The 21310-nt window shown below is 40.9% G+C and overlaps 3 non-coding genes across 3 annotated transcripts; 1 reads left to right on the top strand and 2 right to left on the bottom strand.

Annotated features, from left to right (window-relative positions):
• Positions 1–665: 665 nt before the first annotated feature.
• Positions 666–852, bottom strand: LOC140267747 (U2 spliceosomal RNA). Its single transcript, XR_011907334.1, has one exon. It is a non-coding gene; the product is annotated as a U2 spliceosomal RNA (small nuclear RNA).
• Positions 853–1160: 308 nt separating this feature from the next.
• LOC140267917 (U5 spliceosomal RNA) lies at positions 1161–1274 on the bottom strand. The gene has a single exon (XR_011907447.1). It is a non-coding gene; the product is annotated as a U5 spliceosomal RNA (small nuclear RNA).
• Positions 1275–2972: 1698 nt separating this feature from the next.
• Positions 2973–3163, top strand: LOC140267709 (U2 spliceosomal RNA). The gene has a single exon (XR_011907299.1). It is a non-coding gene; the product is annotated as a U2 spliceosomal RNA (small nuclear RNA).
• Positions 3164–21310: the final 18147 nt, after the last annotated feature.

Below are 21310 nucleotides of genomic sequence, written 5' to 3' on the forward strand. Positions count from 1 at the left end.
GACAGCTTCATAAGCTCAGTCAGCAGGACAGGAAACAGTATTGATTCGTTCACGACTCAACTCCTCGGCTGACGGGTCCTCGCACAGGAAACAGTGTTGATTCGTTTACGACTCAACTCCTTGGGTCTTCGTTCATTTGTCACGTTTCAAATTCTACGTTTCATTTGACAGGCTGAAGAGCAGTAGGCACAACAGTTCGTTCACAAACCGGATCATTAATCTCATAGACTATTCTACCATCAACAACTTGGAAACCACAATCGACTCTCTAGATGCAGAAAAAGCATTTGATGGAGTGAACTGGAAATTTTTATTCGCAGCATTAAACAAATTCGGGTTTGGGTCACACTTCATCAACTGGATAAGGATATTATATAGCTCCCCAAATGCAAGTGTCAGGACAAATGATCAAACTTCTCCAAGCTTCAGTCTGCAGAGAGGTACAAGACAGGGTTGCCCACTTTCTTCCTCACTTTTTGCTATTTTCATCAAACCTTTAGCAGCTTCTATCAGACAAGATAGAAATATTAAAGGCATCCAATCCCAAAATATTGAGCATAAAATAAGTCTTTATGCTGATGATGTATTACTTTTCCTTCAGAACTCACAGACGTCTCTCACTCACATGATCACACTCATGAATAAATTCTCAGCACTTTCTGACTACTCTATCAACTGGTCTAAGACTGCAGTACCGGGTCGATTTTTGGAGTGAACGGAGCAAGCTCCTTTTTCAACTCCTATTGCTAAAAATCCATTTAATATGTAGACCTCGTATAGAGGACATATCAGATATTAAACTGATAAGAACAGATACTACACTTGATCTTAGCCAAAAGGACGAGAAGCGATAACTGTCCACTGGTTCACGTCTGAGGGTCCTTCCTGGTACAATGCGCTCTTGTAGCGGTGTTCTTTTTATGGCAATAGGTGGCCAGAGTGTCACTTTGCACCTCCGCCCACCCGCTGCAATGAGCACTCTTCATCCCTTTTAAATGGTATAACTTTGCACTCTTTCACGCTCCAGCAAGCACCATTCAAGCAACAACTTTGTGCCGATGTTTGAAGCTGGAGTGCAGTCACAACAAGTAAGGCGACTCTACTCAGAGAAGTCACTCTGCACAGTAACAAGATTTCTTTTGCACAGACAGAAAGGGCTTCACCCGCAAAGGTAAAGCCTGCCAAAAATAGAAACAACTCATTAGTGGTGCTCTCCACGGAAGTCTTTAGTAAAAGGCGAAAGACTTGTACGTTATGAAGAGAAACCAGAGTACGATTATCCGTCACTGCGGGAGCAGGGCATCAGGCTAGTTGGCATAGCCACCTTCCCCATGGTGAGCTTTGCTTGGTTGAGACGCTTGCTCCCCCCCCCCTTGCTCCTCGGCTGACCAAGTAGGAACAATCGGGCCCTATTCGATGGCTGCCTTGTCTTTTACTCTGTGTAAAAGACAAGGCAGCAACAAAAACACCACGGGAACACTGTATTGAGGCTTTGTTCTGACCGCTCATTCGGTGTCGCGTTTCTTTCAAGCACTTCTCCCGGTTAGACTGCACTCGGCTCGCTCCCAGAGCCGTGTTAAAGTCTACTTCGCATTCACTCTCTTTTCTCAGCAGACTCTTGGGATTTTATCTATAAAATGAATTCCTTCACTCAAACTATGTTAAAACTGCTTTGTCCTTCATATTTACCATGTCTAGATAGATTTAAACAAAAAAAGAAAGTTTGCAGTAAAAGAAAGAGCAAATCTAAAGTTTCCGGAATCCGAGAATAAGCTTACTTTCATGAGTTCTTCACGATTTCGGATTTTGCTATAAAATTAATTCCTTCACTCAAACTAAATTAAAACTGCTAAACCGCTAATCTGTTACATGTAAGGCATATGTCAAATTCACCGAAATAGGATCTAAGGGTATTCGGCCAATCGAGCTGTAGCAGCTTCGGTAAAAGAGTATAAGTTGAAGAGTTTGTGAATAAAGTTGTGACGCTTGCCACACATAGTGCGCACACATAGTGAACTGTAGGAAAATAGGCAGGGAGCAATGCCGGCTGGGATATATGTTCTTGTATGTTGTCTGACTGTTTGATTTGAATGAGTTGTGTAAGTCTCCTGTTGAATGTTACATGTTTGGGCTTTGACACGCTTCACTGTGGTTGTTAACTGTGTGGTGTGTCCTGAAATGTTATATGTTTGGGCTGTGTGACATGCTTAATGCTTGTCAGTAGCTACCCACTTATTCATATATAGCAACTGACAACATAAGAAGTCTGGACATACTTTGATAGTAGTTGTAGAAGTATCCTCATTGATAATAGATAAACTAATTCATAGTGATAGAACAGTAGATGAACAGGTGCCTGCACATGTCTCACGAAAAAAAAATAGGTGTATGATTGCTGACGGCAGAGCAATACTGCCAAACTTATGAGTTCTTGATTCAGTGTCTTGACGTGTATACGCTGTTTCGCTGACTTGATTGTCACAAGAAACTAAATGTGTTTCATAAGATCCGACTATTTTATTACGGGAGGATCAGTATGTATGAATTTTGATGTGACTGATAAAACCATTCGTATCTTAAGCATAATCTAATACGTGAGACAACGCCCTGGTACACAATCTTAAAAAAAAAAAGAGCAGTTTTGTGTCCCCACAGTCCATAATGTAGAAAAGAGAGAAAAAAGCCTTTCTGATTTGGTGTGTGTGCTCACAGTGCAGAGTGTAGAGAAAAGAGAGAAAAGAAAGCCGTTCACTGATGCACGCTGGAGTGCAAAGTTGTTGCTTGAATTGTGCTCGTTGGAGTGTGCGGGAGCGTGCAAAGTTATACCATTTAAAAGGGCTGAAGAGTGCTCAGTGCAGCGGGTGGGAAGAGGTGCAAAGTGACACTCTGGCCACCTATGGCCATAAAAAGAACACCGCTACAAGTGCGCATTGTGCCAGGAAGGGCCCTCGGACGTGAACCAGTGGACAGTTATCGCTTCTCAGCCTTTTGGCTAAGATCAAGTGTAGTATCTGTTCTTATCAGTTTAATATCTGATATGTCCTTTATACAAGAACTACATATTAAATAGATTTTTAGCAATAGGAGTTGAAAAAGGAGCTTGCTCCGTTCACTCCAAGCATCGACCCGGTACTGCAGTGCCGCTGGGAACGGTGCGCTCTTCTCTGCTCTTGTGAAAAAGTAAACAGCGGTGCAGGATGGAAGTTTCATGGAGCCCAAGATGAAACTTTCTTTTAGTCTGCTGAGAAAAGAGAGTGAATGCGAAGTAGACTTTAACACGGCTCTGGGAGCGAGCCGAGTGCGGGCTAACCGGGAAAATTGCTTGAAAGAAACGCGACACCGAATGAGCGGTCAGAACAAAGCCTCAATACAGTGTTCCCGTGGTGTTTGTGGCTGCCTTGTCTTTTGCATAGAGTAAAAGACAAGGCAGCCATCGAATAGGGCCCCGATTGTTCCTACTTGGTCAGCTGAGGAGCAAGGGGGGGAGCAAGCGTCTCAACCAAGCAAAGCTCACCATGGGGAAGGTGGCTATACCAACTAGCCTGATGTCCTGCTCCCGCAGTGACGGACATGTTGTCATGCTACTCTCCCCCCTCTCTGGTGCTAGATCTTCATCTGGGATTTTAACAGTGTCATGAGTATAACTATTCAACAGATCAGTTTAAAAAAAAGCCTGCTCATGGAGATGTTTCAGGATCTGGATACCAAGCGTGGACCTAATGTTTTCATTTTTGCAATTCTGATACAGGCTATTGAGCAGTGATAACTAACACCAAGTTCAGATACTGCGGATTTTCTACCTTTGATTTGTTAAGATTGAGCCAATCAGGGACAACCTTGAAGGATCTCTTAAGTTTGGTTTTGTAGGATCAGTAATTACCTGAGAAAGGTTGATATCGGTACACACTTTTTTTAAATGATCAGAGGCAGAGTTCAACTTGTTTAAATTAAAATTGCCACACGGAGATTGGGTTTAGGCCACATGCACACAGAATGACATCAACAAATATAAGAAATATTAAACATTTACACATAGATTTTTGAATACATGTAGAGGAATGATACTTTGAAATGTGCTCATTGCGGAGTTATGATCAGTTGAGTAATGAAGGTTGAACTATTCTGGGAAAGAGGTTCTATTCCCAGCATCATGATGGACACTCCTGATATAGAAGGTTTCGCTAACGCATTGGAATTGTTTTACTATTTTCATATGCATGTGTGCAATGAAGAATTGCTTGCTGCTGATAAATGCAAAGAAGAACAGCGTACACATAGATGCTCACATATAGGCTGCTGAATTTAATGAAGACCTGCTTATCCAGTAAAGTTCAATGTCAATGTGTAATATTCAATTAGGATTTGCAAAACAGTGAAGTTAAACAATGAATGGGTCCATAGTCGGTATGAGAAGACTACAGAAATATTTACCTGGGTGTACGTTCAAACAGAGATGAGAAAATTGCGATAAATAATTGTTTGTTTGTTTTTTAGTATGTATATGAATGTTATGTGTATAAACTGTGTTGAGTCATAGTTACTCAGTAGTGTCTCAGTGAAACAACCGACGGGGGAAGCCTTGCGGTGACAACAAAAGCAGTGTTTTACTGATCAGTCAATTTGCTCCAGTGTACTCCATACAAACTGGTTGGCTACTGAAGGGATAGAAAATGGGGAATACTTGTTTTAAAGCAAACAAGGAATTAGATGGGAAAAATACATGTTTTAACGGGACCCAGACAATATTAAATACTCAGACAGATGGGAGAAGAAGTGTAGTTTTGTAGGAAATCACAAAATTATTACATAAAATTAGTGAAATCAATTGAAGAATGCCTTTCTGAAGAGCTGTTTACCACAGATGAGCAGCTTTGCGACCAAGCACATTGTAGATCGCTTTACTGCCAAAATGATCTAATTTAATGGATTGGTTTAGACATGCATAACAGCATTTTAAGAACAAAGAGAGAAACAAAAAGGGACAACGCTTCATGGTGGAAGGTGATGTATAAATAACTGTGTAACTGATGAAGGAGAGACCATTTGAGCAGCACAGCCATTTCGCAGCACAGGGACAGCAGTCCAAGTTAAAGGATCTCCCACGTGGTATCACCTGTCACACTGTGTCAAGGCATCAAAAGAAGGAAAAATCACCAAACTCAAGGACAAAGAGACGAAGACTCCGGTGAACAAAGAGAGAGGACTGACAAACCAGAAATACAAAAGGATGCTCAATATCAAGATCCAGATAAAGAGGCTAACAATGCCATGAACACTTACGATGCTGGGAATGATGCCAGCAATGAACAGAGAAGAAGATTCAGTGTCATCAATCTGCAACACGTGCCTCTAATGAGGGGGTGAATATAGAATCCTCAACGATTACAACGTCTCTGGGAACTGTGACAACAACAAGGTTTTAACCATTTTGATATATATTGTAACCTATTGGCTAAGGAATAGTGCTGAAAATTAGGTAAATCTAATCCACCACTGTCCTTGGTCTTCTGTAGGGTTTTTAAACTAATACGTGGTGGTTTGTTTTTCCACAGAATTTGGAGATGCATGAATCTAGTGACTTAAACCAAGTAGCAGATGGTTTTATGGGGATCATTGAGAACAAATAGTTAACTTTTGGTAGTATCATCATTTTAATGGTTGTAGCTCTCCCCATAAGTGATATAGGTAAGGGCTTCCAACGAGAGAGATCGTCCCCTACTCTCTTTAATAATTGCACATAATTTAGCTTTGTTAGCTCTGAGAGCCTGGAGGAAATGTTTATGCCTAAATATCTAATATTTCCTGACTGTAAAGTGATTGCAGGTATATTCTGGACCCTACAGTTAATGGGCAGAACTGTGGTCTTAGACCAGTTGATAGAGTAGTCAGAAAGTGCCGAGAAGTTATTTATGAGTGTGATCGTGTGAGTGAGAGACGTCTGTGAGTTCTGAAGGAAAAGTAATACATCATCAGCATAAAGACTTCTATCTTGTCTGATAGAAGCTGCTAAAGGTTTGCTGAAAATAGCAAAAAGTGAGGGAGAAAGTGGGCAACCCTGTCTTGTACCTCTCTGCAGACTGAAGCTTGGAGAAGTTTGATCATTTGTCCTGACACTTGCATTTGGGGAGCTATATAATATCCTTATCCAGTTGATGAAGTGTGACCCAAACCCGAATTTGTTTAATGCTGCGAATAAAAATTTCCAGTTCACTCGATCAAATGCTTTTTCTGCATCTAGAGAGTCGATTGTGGTTTCCAAGTTGTTGATGCTAGAATAGTCTATGAGATTAATGATCCGGTTTGTGAACGAACTGTTGTGCCTACTGCTCTTCAGCCTGTCAAATGAAACGTAGAATTTGAAACGTGACAAATGAACGAAGACCCAAGGAGTTGAGTCGTAAACGAATCAATACTGTTTCCTGTGCGAGGACCCGTCAGCCGAGGAGTTGAGTCATGAACGAATCAATATTGTTTTCTGTGTGAGGACCCGTCACCCGAGGAGTTGAGTCGTGAACGAATCAATACTGTTTCCAGTCCTGCTGACTGAGCTTATGAAGCTGCCGCCTGCCATGTGGTGAGGAAGGGTACTGCATGAAAATGAACGAATCACTCACTGAGACAACTCGTTACTCCCGACTCATATAAAAAATGTGTTCATATCGAACGAATCGCTCACGAGCAACACATCACTATCTATTTGACGAGTTATGCTTGAATTCGGATTTTGCAATAAAATTAATTCCTTCTCTAGAACCAAGTTCAAACTGCTTTGTCCTTCATATTTATCTACTTCTAATCTAGTTTCAACAATAAACAACACTGTATTTTGTAGTATGAAAAAGAACCAGACCTAATTTTCAACAATAAGCTTCTCTCGAGGAGATATGAAGGAATACAGATTTTGCTATAAAATGAAATCCTTCTATCAAACTGACTTAAAACGGTTTGTCCTTATTTCTTCACTTCTGATGAAGTTTCAACAATAAACAACAAACTTTGTATTATGAGAAAGAACCAGACTCATTCTTCAGGAATCCGAAAATAAGCTCTATTTTACGAGTTATGCACGAATTCGGATTCTCCTATAAAACGAATTCCTTAACTCAAACCAAGTTAAGACTGCTTTGTCCTTCATATTTATTCATGTCTAATCAAGTTTCAACGATAAACAACGTTGTACTTTGTAGAATGAGAAAGAACTTCTTCAGCAATAAGCATCTCTCGACATATGACGAAATACAGATTTTGCTATAAAATTAATTCCTTCTATCAGCCCGACTTAAAACTGTTTGTCCTCCTTATTTATCCACTTCAAATCAAGTTTCAACAATTAAAAAAAATTTGTAGTTTGAGAAAGAACAACTTAATCTTCAGCAATCAGTATAAAAAGAGGGTAAGAAAAGGTGCAAATGCCAACCATACATAACTAAAAGGTGGAGTGGAAGTATTCGGCTGCAAGTAGGTGTGAATGTTCGACCATAATTTGTAAAAAGCGGGTAAGAAAAGGTTCGAATGCCCGACTATATATTAACAAAAGTGGGAGGAGAGGTCTTCGGATGAGAGTGGGTGAGAATTTCCAACCATAATCTATAAAATGCGGTGAAAAAAAAGGTGTGAATACCCCATAGAACACTAAAAGGTGAAGCGGAAGTGTTCGGCTGCAAGAAGGTGTGAATGTCCGACTATATTTGGTGAAAAGCAGGTGAAGCACGGTCTGAATGCCCAACCTTACATCATCAAAAGCGAGATCAGAGGTGTTTGGCTGCAAGAAGGCCATAGTTTGCCAAAAGCGTGTAAGGTGCGAATGACCGATTATACACCATCAACAAAAGTGGGGGCGGAGGTGATCAGCTGCAAGAAGGTCTGAATGTCCAAATATAATTGCTAGAAAACATGAAAGAGAATTTTCGAATATCAATCCGCACATGATCATAAGCGGGAGAAGAGGTGTGCAGCTGCAAGAAGGTGTGAGTGTCCAACCATAATTACTGAAAAATGGGTAAGAAAAGGTGCGAATGCCCAACCATGCATCATCAAAAGCAGGAGTGGATGTGTTCGGCTACAAGAAGGTTTGAATGTCCGACCATAGTTTGTAAAAGGCGGGTAAGAAAAGCTTCGAATGCCTTAACATACACCATCAAAAGAGGAAGCGGAGGTGTTCCGCTGTAAGAAGGTGTGAATGTCCGACCATAGTTGGTAAAAAGCGGGTAAGAAGAGGTGAAAATACCCGAGTGTACACAATCAAAAGAGGGAGCGGAGTTGTTCAGCTACAAGAAGGTGTGAAAGTCTGACCATGGTTTGTAAAAAGCGGGTAAGAAAAGGTTCGAATGCCCGAATATATACCATCAAAAGCGGAAGCGGAGGTGTTCCGCTGCAAAAAGGTGTGAACGTCCGATAAAAGTTTGTAAAAAGCATTTAAAAGGTTCCAATATCCAACCAAACATAATCAAAAGCGGGAGCAGAGCTGTTCGACTGCAAGTAGGTGTGAATGTCAGATCATAATTTGCAAAAAGCTGATGAAAAAGGGTGAGAATGCCCGACTATACACCATCAAAAGCAAGAGCGGAGGTGTTTGGCTGCAAGAAGGTGTGAATGTCCGACTATATTTGGTGAAAAGCAGGTGAAGCAAGGTCTGAATGCCCAACCTTACATCATCAAAAGCGAGATCAGAGGTGTTTGGCTGCAAGAAGGCCATAGTTTGCCAAAAGCGGGTAAGGTGCGAATGACCGACTAAATATCAACAAAAGTGGGGGCGGAGGTCTTCGGATGCAAGTGGGTGTGAATATCCCACCATACTTATATGAGAGGAAGCTGTGAATGGCCGACCATAGTTTGCAAAACGCGGGTGAGAAAAGGTGCGAATGTCCAACCCTACATGATCAAAACAAGGAGCGGAGGTGTTTGGCTGCGACAAGGTGTGAATGTCCACCCATAATTAATGAAAAGCGGGCAACAAGTAGGTTCAAATGCCCAACCATACATCATCAAAAGCAGGAGTGGATGTGTTCGGCTACAAGAAGGTTTGAATATCCGACCATAGTTTGTAAAAAGCGGGTAAGAAAAGGTTTGAATGCCCGAACATACACCATCAAAGGAGGGAGCGGAGGTCTTCCGCTGTAAGACGGTGTGAATGTCCGACCATAGATGGTAAAAAGCGGGTAAGAAAAGGTTAAAATACCCGACTGTACACAATCAATAGCGGGAGCGGGGTTGTTCGGCTACAAGAAGGTGTGAACGTCCGACCAAAGTTTGTAAAAAGCAGTTAAGAAAAGGTTAGATCGCCTTCAACAAAGAACACCATTGGACTTTGCAGTAGAAGAAGTTGAAATCGATCTCGATATTGATAAATATGAAGGACAAAGCAGTTTCCACTTGGTTTGAGTGAAGAAATGAATTTTATAGCAAAATCCGAAATCACGCATAACTCCTCCAAAGGAACGTATTGCTCAACCAAAGGGATGCTTCTTTCTCATTCAGGGTAATATGAGGAACTTTATGCTTGATACATTTTTTAGACATGGATAACTATGAAGGACAAAGCAATACATTTTATAGCAAAATCCGAAATCGTGCAGAACTCATGAAAATAAGCTTATTCTCGGATTCCTGATCCTTCAGTGTTTCTCTTTCTTCTACTGCAAAATCCAATGTTGTTCTTTGTTGAAGTCGATCTAGACAATGATAAATATGAAGGACAAAGCAGTTTTAACTTGGTTTGAGTGAAGGAATTCATTTTATACATAAAATCCCAAATCATGCAGAACGTATGAAAAGAAGCTTATTCTCGGATTCCTGAACCTTCAGTGTTTCTCTTTCTTCTACTGCAAAATACAATGTTGTTCTTTGTTGAAGTCGATCTAGACATTGATAAATATGAAGTTAAAAGCAGTTTTAACATAGTTTGAGTGAAGGAATTCATTTTATACATAAAATCCCAAATCATGCAGAACGTATGAAAAGAAGCTTATTCTCGGATTCCTGAACCTTCAGTGTTGCTCTTTCTTCTACTGCAAAATACAATGTTGTTCTTTGTTGAAGTCGATCTAGACATTGATAAATATGAAGTTAAAAGTAGTTTTAACATAGTTTGAGTGAAGAAATTCATTTTATAGTAAAATCCGAAATCGTGCAGAACTCATGAAAATAAGCTTATTCTCGGATTCCTACAACTTTTGATTTGCTCTTTCTTTTACTGCAAAGTACAACGTTGTTTTTTTTTTGTTTAAATCTATCTAGACATTGATAAATTTGAACGTAAAAGCCGTTTTAACATAGTTTGAGTGAAGGAATTAATTTTATAGATAAAATCCCAAATCATGCAGAACTCCTCAAAAGGGGCTTATGGCTTAATCACAAGTGTGGTTCTTTCTCATCCAGGGTAATATGAGGAAGTTTCTGATTGAAATATATGTAGAAATGGGTACATATGAAGGACAAAGCAGTTTTAACATAGTTTGAGTGAAGGAATTCATTTTAAAACAAAATCCCAACAAATGAAGAACTCATGAAAAGCTTATTCTTGGATTCCTGAAACTTTAGATTTGCTCTTCCTTTTACTGCAAAGTACAACGTTGTTTTTTGTTGAAATCTATCTAGACATTGATAAATACCGGCCGAACATCTCTGCTGCCGCTTTTGACATTTTATGGTTTGGCATTCTTACCTTTTCTTACCCGCTTTTTACAAATTTTGATCTGACATTCACACCTACTTGCAGTCGAACACCTTCTCTCCCGCTTATGATCATGAGCGGTTTGACATTCGAAAATTTTCTTTCATGTTTTCTAGCAATTACTGATGGATATTCAGACCTTCTTGCAGCCGAACACCTCCGCTCCCACTTTTGATGGTGTATATTCGGGCATACAAAACTTTTCTTACCCGCTTTTTACAAACCATGGTTGGACATTCACACTTTGTTGCTGAACTACTCCGCTCCCTCTTTTGATTGTATACAGTCGGGTATTTTCACCTTTTCTTACCAGCTTTTACCAACTACGGTCGGACATTCACACCTTCTTACAGCGGAACACCTCCGCTCCCTCTTTTGATGGTGTATGTTCAGGCATTCGAACCTTTTCTTACCCGCCTTTTACAAACTATAGTCGGACATTCAAACCTTCTTGTATCCAAACACATCCCCTCCTGCTTTTGATGATGTATGGTTGGGCTTTCGCACCTTTTCTTAACCATTTTTCAGTAATTATTGGTGGACATTCAGACCTTCTTGCAGCTGAACACCTCCGCTCCCGCTTTTGATGGTGTATAGTCGGGATTTCGAGCGTTTTCTTCCCTGGTTTTTACAAATTATGGTTGGACATTCAGACCTTGCAGCCGAAAACCTATGCTCCCTCTTTTGATCATACATTGTCAGGCATTCGCACCTTGTCTTACCCGCTTTTTACAAACTTTAGTCAGACATTCACACCTTGCAGCTGAACCACCTCCGCTCCCTGTTTTGATCATGTATGGTCTGGCAATACTACGTTTTCTTACCCGTTTGTGAGTAATTATGGCTTGACAGTCACACCTACTTGCAGCCGAACACCACTTCTCCCGCTTTTGATGATGTATGGTCCGGCATTCTAGTCTTTTCCAACACATTTTTCAGAAATTATGGGTGGACTTTAACACCTGCTTAAAGCTGAATAACTCCTCTCCCGCTTATGATCATATGCAGTTTGACATTCGAAAATTTCCTTTCATGTTTTCTAGCAATTATTGTTGGACATTCAGACCTTCTTGCAGCTGATCACCTCCACTCCCGCTTTTGATCGTGTATAGTCGGGCTTTCGAGTCTTTTCTTCCCCGGTTGTTACATATTATGGTTGGACATTCAGACCTTTTTGCAGCCGAAAACCTCCTCTCCCTTTTTTGATCATACATTGTCGGGCATTCACACCTTTTCTTACCCGCTTTTTACAAACCATGGTCGGACTTTCACACCTTTTAGTAGCCGAACAACTCCGCCCCCGCTATTGATTGTGTAAAGTCGGGTATTTTAACCTTTTCTTACCTGCTTTTTAAAAACTATGGTCGGACATTCACACCTTCTTACAGCGGAACACCTCCGCTCCCTCTTTTGATGGTGTATGTTCGGGCTTTCGAACCTATTCTTACCCCCTTTTTACAAACTATTCTCGGAGATTCACACCTACTCACAGACGAACAACTCCGCTCCCGCATTTGTTGGTGTATAGTCGGGCATTCTCACCCTTTCTCATCAGCTTTTTTAAAATTATGATCTGACATTCACACCTACTTGCAGTCGAACAGCTCTGCTCCCGCGTTTGATTATGTTTGGTTAGATATTCGAAACTTTTCTTAACTGCTTTTTACAAACTTTGGTCGGACGTTCACACCTTCTTGCAGCCGAACACCTCCGCTTCCGCTTTTGATGGTGTATATTTGGGCATACAAACGTTTTCTTACCCGCTTTTTATAAACTTTAGTGGGACATTCACACCTTCTTGCAGCTGAACCACCTCCGTTCCCTGTTTTGATCATGTATGGTCTGGCAATACTGCCTTTTCTTACCCGTTTGTGAGTAATTATGGCTGGACATTCACACCTACTCACAGCCGAACAGTACCGCTACCGCATTTGATGGTGTATAGTCGGGCATTCTCACCCTTTCTCATCAGCTTTTTGCAAATAATGATCTGACATTCACACCTACTTGCAGCCGAACACCACCTCTCTCGCTTTTGATGATGTATGGACCGGCATTCTTACCTTTTCTAACACATTTTTCAGCAATTATGGTTGGAGATTCACACCTACTCACAGCCGAACAACTCCGCTCCCGCATTTGATGGTGTATAGTCGGGAATTCTCACCGTTTCTAATCAGCTTGCAAATTATGATCTGACATTCACACCTACTTGCAGTCGAACAGCTCTTCTCCTGCTTTTGATTATGTTTGGTTGGATATTCAAACCTTTTCTTATCTGCTTTTTACAAACTTTGGACGGATGTTCACGTCTTCTTGAAGCCGAACACCTCCGCTTCCGCTTTTTATGGTGTATATTCAGGCATACGAACCTTTTCTTACCCGCTTTTTACAAACCATGCTCGGACATTCACACTTTGTTGCTGAACTACTCCGCTCCCTCTTTTTATTGAGTACAGTTGGGTATTTTCACCTCTTCTTACCAGCTTTTTACCAACTATGGTCGGACATTCCCACTTTCTTACAGCGGAACACCTCCGCTCCCTCTTTTGATGGTGTATGTTCGGGCATTCAAACCTTTTCTTACCCACCTTTTACAAACTATGGTCGGACATTCAAACCTTTATAGTAAAATCCGAAATCGTGCAGAACTCATGAAAATAAGCTTATTCTCGGATTCCTACAACTTTTGATTTGCTCTTTCTTTTACTGCAAAGTACAACGTTGTTTTTTTTTTGTTTAAATCTATCTAGACATTGATAAATTTGAACGTAAAAGCCGTAAAAGCCGTTTTAACATAGTTTGAGTGAAGGAATTAATTTTATAGATAAAATTGTGTGTATATGGTGTACATATACACATACATAACACGTACATAACACCTCCGCTCCCTCTTTTGATGGTGTATGTTCGGGCATTCAAACCTTTTCTTACCCGCCTTTTACAAACTATGGTCGGACATTCAAACCTTCTTGTAGCCGAACACATCCGCTCCTGCTTTTGATGATGTATGGTTGGCTATTCGCACCTTTTCTTAACCATTTTTCAGTAATTATAGTTGGACATTCAGACCTTCTTGCAGCTGAACACCTCTGCTCCCGCTTTTGATAGTGTATAGTCAGGCTTTCGAGCCTTTTTGTCCCCGGTTTTTACAAATTATGGTTGGACATTCAGACCTTACAGCCAAAAACCTCCGCTCCCTCTTTTGATCATACATTGTCGGGCATTCGCACCTTGTCTTACCCGCTTTTTATAAACTTTAGTCGGACATTCACACCTTCTTGCAGCTGAACCACCTCCGCTCCCTGTTTTGATGGTGTATAGTCGGGCATTCTCACCCTTTCTCATTAGCTTTTTGCAAATTATGATCTGACATTCACACCTACTTGCAGTCGAACAGCTCTGCTCCCGCTTTTGATTATGTTTGGTTCGATATTCGAACCTTTTCTTAACTGCTTTTTACAAAACATGGTCGGACTTTCACACCTTCCTGTAGCTGAACAACTCCGCTCCCTCTTTTGATTGTGTACAGTCGGGAATTTTAACCTTTTCTTACCCACTTTTTACCAACTATGGTCGGACATTCACACCTTATTCCAGCGGAACACCTCCGCTCCCTCTTTTGATGGTGTATGTTCGAGCATTCGAGGCTTTTCTTACCCGCCTTTTAGAAACTATAGTCGGACATTCAAACCTTCTTGTAGCCAAACACATCCCCTCCTGCTTTTGATGATGTATGGTTGGGCATTCGCACCTTTTCTTAACCATTTTTCAGTAATTATTGGTGGACATTCAGACCTTCTTGCAGCTGAACACCTCCGCTCTTGCTTTTTATGGTGTATAGTCGGGCTTTCGAGCCTTTTCTTCCCCGGTTTTTACAAATTATGGTTGGACATTCAGACCTTACAGCCGAAAACCTCCGCTCCCTTTTTGATCATACATTGTCGGGCATTCGCACCTTGTCTTACCCGCTTTTTATAAACTTTAGTCGGACATTCACACCTTCTTGCAGCTGAACCACCTCCGCTCCCTGTTTTGATCATGTATGGTCTGGCAATACTACCTTTTCTTATGCGTTTGTGAGTAATTATGGTTTGACATTCACACCTACTCAAAGCCGAAGAACTCCACTCCCGCATTTGATGGTGTATAGTCGGGCATTCTCATCCTTTCTCATCAGCTTTTTTGAAAATTATGATCTGACATTCACACCTACTTGCAGTCGAACAGCTCTGCTCCCGCTTTTGATTATGTTTGGTTGAATATTCGAACCTTTTCTTAACTGCTTTTTACAAACTTTGGTCGGATTTTCACGTCTTCTTGAAGCCGAACACCTCCGCTTCCGCTTTTGATGGTTTATATTCGGGCATACGAACCTTTTCTTACCCGCTTTTTACAAACCATGGTCGGACTTTCACACCTTCTTGTAGCTGAACTACTCCGCTCCCTCTTTTGATTGTGTACAGTCGGGAGTTTTAACCTTTTCTTACCCACTTTTTACCAACTATGGTCGGACATTCACACCTTCTTACAGCGGAACACCTCCGCTCCCTCTTTTGATGGTGTATGTTCGAGCATTCGAAGCTTTTCTTACCCGCCTTTTAGAAACAATAGTCGGACATTCTTGCAGCCGAAAACCTCTGCTCCCTCTTTTGATCATACATTGTCGGGCATTCGCACCTTTTCTTACCCGCTTTTTACAAGCCATGGTCGGACTTTCACACCTTTTAGTAAGCGAACAACTCCGCTCCCGTTATTGATTGTGTACAGTTGGGTATTTTAACCTTTTCTTACCCGCTTTTTATCAACTATGGTCGGACATTCACACCTTCTTACAGCGGAACACCTCCGCTCCCTCTTTTGATGGTGTATGTTCGGGCATTCGAACCTTTTCTTTCCTGCTTTTTACAAACTATGGTCAGACATTCACACCTTCTTGTAGCCGAACACATCCACTGCTGCTTTTGATGATGTATGGTTGGGCATTCGAACCTACTTGTTTCCCGCTTTTCAATAATTATGGGTGGACATTCACACCTTGTCGCAGCCAAACACCTACGCTAACTGTTTTGATCATGTATGGTTTGACATTCGCACCTTTTCTCACCCGCTTTTTACTATGGTTGGCCATTCACAGCTTCCTCTCCACCATACTTGTATGGTGGGATATTCACACCCACTTGCATCCGAAGACCTCCGCCCCCACTTTTGTTGATATTTAGTCGGTCATTCGCACCTTACCCGCTTTTGGCAAACTATGGCCTTCTTGCAGCCAAACACCTCTGATCTCACTTTTGATGATGTAAGGTTGGGCATTCAGACCTTGCTTCACCTGCTTTTCATCAAATATAGTCGGACATTCACACCTTCTTACAGCGGAACACCTCCGCTCCCTCTTTTGATGGTGTATGTTAAGGCATTCTAAGCTTTTCTTACACTTTCGTAAACAATCAAAAGAGGGAGCGGAGTAGTTCAGCTACAAGAAGGTGTGAAAGTCCGACCATGGTTTGTAAAAAGCGGGTAAGAAAAGGTTCGAATGCCCGAATATATACCATCAAAAGCGGAAGCGGAGGTGTTCCGCTGCAAGAAGGTGTGAACGTCCGATAAAAGTTTGTAAAAAGCATTTAAAAGGTTCCAATATCCAACCAAACATAATCAAAAGCGGGAGCAGAGCTGTTCGACTGCAAGTAGGTCTGAATGTCCACCAATAATTACTGAAAAATGGTTAAGAAAAGGTGTGAAAGGCCAACCATACATCATCAAAAGCAGGAGGGGATGTGTTTGGATACAAGAAGGTTTGAATGTCCGACTATAGTTTGTAAAAGGCGGGTAAGAAAAGGTTCGAATGCCTGAACATACACCATCAAAAGAGGGAGCGGAGGTGTTCCCTTGTAAGAAGGTGTGAATGTCCGACCGTAGTTGGTAAAAGCTGGTAAGAAAAGGTGAAAATACCTGACTGTATACAATCAAAAGAGGGAGCGGAGTAGTTCAGCAACAAAGTGTGAATGTCCAACCATGGCTTGTAAAAAGCGGGTAAGAAAAGTTTTGTATGCCCGAATATACACCATCAAAAGCGGGAGCGGAGGTGTTTGGCTGCAAGAAGGTCTGAATGTCCATCAGTAATTGCTAGAAAACATGAAAGAAAATTTTCGAATGTCAAACCGCTCATGATCATAAGCGGGAGAGAAGGTGTTCGATTGCAAGTAGGTGTGAATGTCAGATCAAAATTTGTAAAAAGCGGGTAAGAAAAGGTAAGAATGCCAAACCATAAAATGTCAAAAGCGGCAGCAGAGATGTTCGGCCGGTATTTATCAATGTCTAGATAGATTTCAACAAAAAACAACGTTGTACTTTGCAGTAAAAGGAAGAGCAAATCTAAAGTTTCAGGAATCCGAGAATAAGCTTTTCATGAGTTCTTCATTTGTTGGGATTTTGTTTTAAAATGAATTCCTTCACTCAAACTATGTTAAAACTGCTTTGTCCTTCATATGTACCCATTTCTACATATATTTCAATCATAAACTTCCTCATATTACCCTGGATGAGAAAGAACCACACTTGTGATTAAGCCATAAGCCCCTTTTGAGGAGTTCTGCATGATTTGGGATTTTATCTATAAAATTAATTCCTTCACTCAAACTATGTTAAAACGGCTTTTACGTTCATATTTATCATTGTCTAGATAGATTTAAACAAACAAAAAAAAACAACGTTGTACTTTGCAGTAAAAGAAAGAGCAAATCAAAAGTTGTAGGAATCCGAGAATAAGCTTATTTTCATGAGTTCTGCACGATTTCGGATTTTACTATAAAATGAATTTCTTCACTCAAACTATGTTAAAACTACTTTTAACTTCATATTTATCAATGTCTAGATCAACTTCAACAAAGAACAACATTGTATTTTGCAGTAGAAGAAAGAGCAACACTGAAGGTTCAGGAATCCGAGAATAAGCTTCTTTTCATACGTTCTACATGATTTGGGATTTTGCTATAAAATGATTTCCTTCACTCAAACTATGTTAAAACTGCTTTGTCCTTCATATTTATCAATGTCTAGATCGACTTCAACAAAGAACAACATTGGATTTTGCAGTAGAAGAAAGACTAACACTGAAGGATCAGGAATCCGAAAATAAGCTTCTTTTCATACGTTCTGCATGATTTGGGATTTTATGTATAAAATGAATTCCTTCACTCAAACCAAGTTAAAACTGCGTTGTCCTTCATATTTATCAATGTCTAGATCGACTTCAACAAAGAACAACATTGGATTTTGAAGTAGAAGAAAGAGAAACACTGAAGGATCAGGAATCCGAGAATAAGCTTATTTTCAAGAGTTCTGCACGATTTCGGATTTTCCTATAAAATGAATTGCTTTGTCCTTCATAGTTATCCATGTCTAAAAATGTATCAAGCATAAAGTTCCTCATATTACCCTGAATGAGAAAGAAGCATCCCTTTGGTTGAGCAATACGTTCCTTTGGAGGAGCTATGCGTGATTTCGGATTATGTTATAAAATTAATTTCTTCACTCAAACCAAGTGGAAACTGCTTTGTCCTTCATATTTATCAATGTCTAGATCGACTTCAACAAAGAACAACATTGGATTTTGCAGTAGAAGAAAGAGAAACACTGAAGGATCAGGAATCCGAGAATAAGCTTATTTTCATGAGTTCTGCACGATTTCGGATTTTCCTATAAAATGAATTGCTTTGTCCTTCATAGTTATCCATGTCCAAAAATGTATCAAGCATAAAGTTCCTCATATTACCCTGAATGAGAAAGAAGCATCTCTTTGGTTGAGCAATACGTTCCTTTGGAGGAGTTATGCGTGATTTCGGATTTTGCTATAAAATTAATTTCTTCACTCAAACCAAGTGGAAACTGCTTTGTCCTTCATATTTCATAGATCATGTATGGTCTGGCAATACTACCTTTTCTTACCCGTTTGTGAGTAATTATGGCTGGACATTGACACCTACTTGCAGCCGAACACCACTTCTCCCGCTATTGATGATGAATGGTCCGGCATTCTAGTCTTTTCTAACAAATTTTTCAGCAATTATGGTCGAACATTCACCCCTACTCACAGCCGAACAACTCCGCTCCCGCATTTGATGGTGTATAGTCGGGCATTCTCACCCTTTCTAATCAGCTTTTTGCAAATTATGATCTGACATTCACACCTGCTTTTGATAATGTATGGTTGGGCATTCTTACCTTTTCTACCCTTTTTTCAGGAATTATGAAGGGACATTCACACCTTCTTACAGCTGAACACCTCCTCTCTTATGATCATGTGCGGTTTGATATTCGAACATTTTCTTTCATGATATAACGCAATTATTGATGGACATTCAGACCTTCTTGCAGCTGAACACCTCCGCTCCCACTTTTGATGGTGTATAGTCGGGCTTTCGAGCCTTTTCTTCCCGGTTTTTACAAATTATGGTTGGACATTCAGACCTTCTTAAAGCCGAACACCTCCGCTCCCTCTTTTGATCATACATTGTCGGGCTTTTTCACCTTGTCTTACCTGCTTTTTACAAACTTTAGTCGGACATTCACACCTTCTTGCAGCTGAACAACCTCCGCTCCCTGTTTTAAACATGTATGGTCTGGAAATACTACCTTTTCTTATCCGTTTGTGAGTAATTATGGCTGGATATTCACACCTACTTGCAGCCGAACACCACCTCTCCCGCTTTTGATGATGTATGGACCGGCATTCTCACCCTTTCTCTTCAGCTTTTAGAAAATTATGATCTGACATTCACACCTATTTGCAGTTGAACAGCTTTGCTCCCGCTTTTGATTATGTTTGGTTAGATATTCAAACCTTTTCTTAACTGCTTTTTACAAACTTTGGTCGGACGTTCACACCTTCTTGCAGCCGAACACCTCCGCTTCCGCTTTCGATGGTGTATGTTCGGGCATTCGAACTTTTTCTTACCCGCCTTTTACAAACTATGCTCGGACATTCAAAACTTGTAGCCAAACACATCTACTCCTGCTTTTGATGATGTATGGTTGGGCATTCGCACCCTTTTTTTATCCATTTTTCAGGAATTATCGGTGGACATTCAGACTTTCTTGCAGCCGAAAACCACCGCTCCCTCTTTTGATGGTGTATAGTCGGGCTTTCGAGCCTTTTCTTCCCCGGTTTTTACAAATTATGGTTGGACATTCAGACCTTGCAGCCGAAAACCTCCGCTCCCTCTTTTGATCATACATTGTCGCGCATTCGCACCTTGTCTTACCCGCTTTTTACAAACTTTAGTCAGACATTCACACCTTGCAGCTGAACCACCTCCGCTCCCTGTTTTGATAATGTATGGTCTGGCAATACTACCTTTTCTTACCCGTTTGTGAGTAATTATGGCTGGACATTCACACCTACTTGCAGCCGAACACCACCTCTCCCGCTCTTGATGATGTATTGTCCGGCATTCTAGTCTTTTCTAACACATTTTTCAGCAATTATGGTCGGACATTCACACCTACTCACAGACGAACACCTCCGCTCCCGCATTTGATTGTGTTTAGTCGGGCATTCTCACCCTTTCTCATCAGCTTTTTGCAAATTATGATCTGACATTCACACCTACTTGCAGTCGAACAGCTCTGCTCCCGCTTTTGATTATGTTTGGTTGGATATTCTAACCTTTTCTTAACTGCTTTTTACAAACTTTGGTCGGACGTTCACACCTTCTTGCAGCCGAACACCTCCTCTTCCACTTTTGATGGTATATATTTGGGCATTCGAACCTTTTCTTACACGCCTTTTACAAACCATGGTCGGACTTTCACAACTTCTTGTAGCCGAACAACTCCGCTCCCGCTATTGATTGTGTACAGTTGGGTATTTTAACCTTTTCTTACCCGCTTTTTACCAAATATGGTCCGACATTCACACCTTCTTGCAGCCGAACGCCTCCTCTTCCGCTTTTGATGGTGTATATTCGGGCATACGAACCTTTTCTTACCCGCTTTTTACAAACCATGGTCGGACTTTCACACCTTCTTGTAGCTGAACAACTCCGCTCCCTCTTTTGATTGTGTACAGTCAGGTATTTTAACCTTTTCTTACCCGCTTTTTACCAACTATGGTCGGACATTCACACCGTCTTACATCGGAACAGCTCCGCTCCCTCTTTTGATGGTGTATGTTCGGGCATTCGAACCTTTTCTTACCCGCTTTTTACAAACTATGGTCGGACATTCAAACCTTCTTGTAGCCGAACACATCCACTCCTGCTTTTGATGATGCATGGTTGGGCATTCGCCCCTTTTCTTACCCATTTTTCAGTAATTATGGGTGGACATTCACACCTTCTTGCAGCTGAACACCTCCTCTCCCACTTTTGATCATGTGTGGTTTGATATTCGAAAATTTCCTTTCATGTTTTCTAGCAATTATTGATGGACATTCAGACCTTCTTTCAGCTGAACACCTCCGCTTCCGCTTTTGATGGTGCATAGTCGGGCTTTCGAGCCTTTTCTTCCCCGGTTTTTACAAATTATGGTTGGACATTCAGACCTTCTTGCAGCCGAACACATCCACTCCTGCATTTGATGATGCATGGTTGGGCATTCGCCCCTTTTCTTACCCATTTTTCAGTAATTATGGTTGGA

This window comes from Leuresthes tenuis, unplaced genomic scaffold (assembly GCF_036924035.1).
Source record: "Leuresthes tenuis unplaced genomic scaffold, fLeuTen1.0.hap1 SCAF_13, whole genome shotgun sequence".
Lineage (NCBI taxonomy): Eukaryota > Metazoa > Chordata > Actinopteri > Atheriniformes > Atherinopsidae > Leuresthes > Leuresthes tenuis.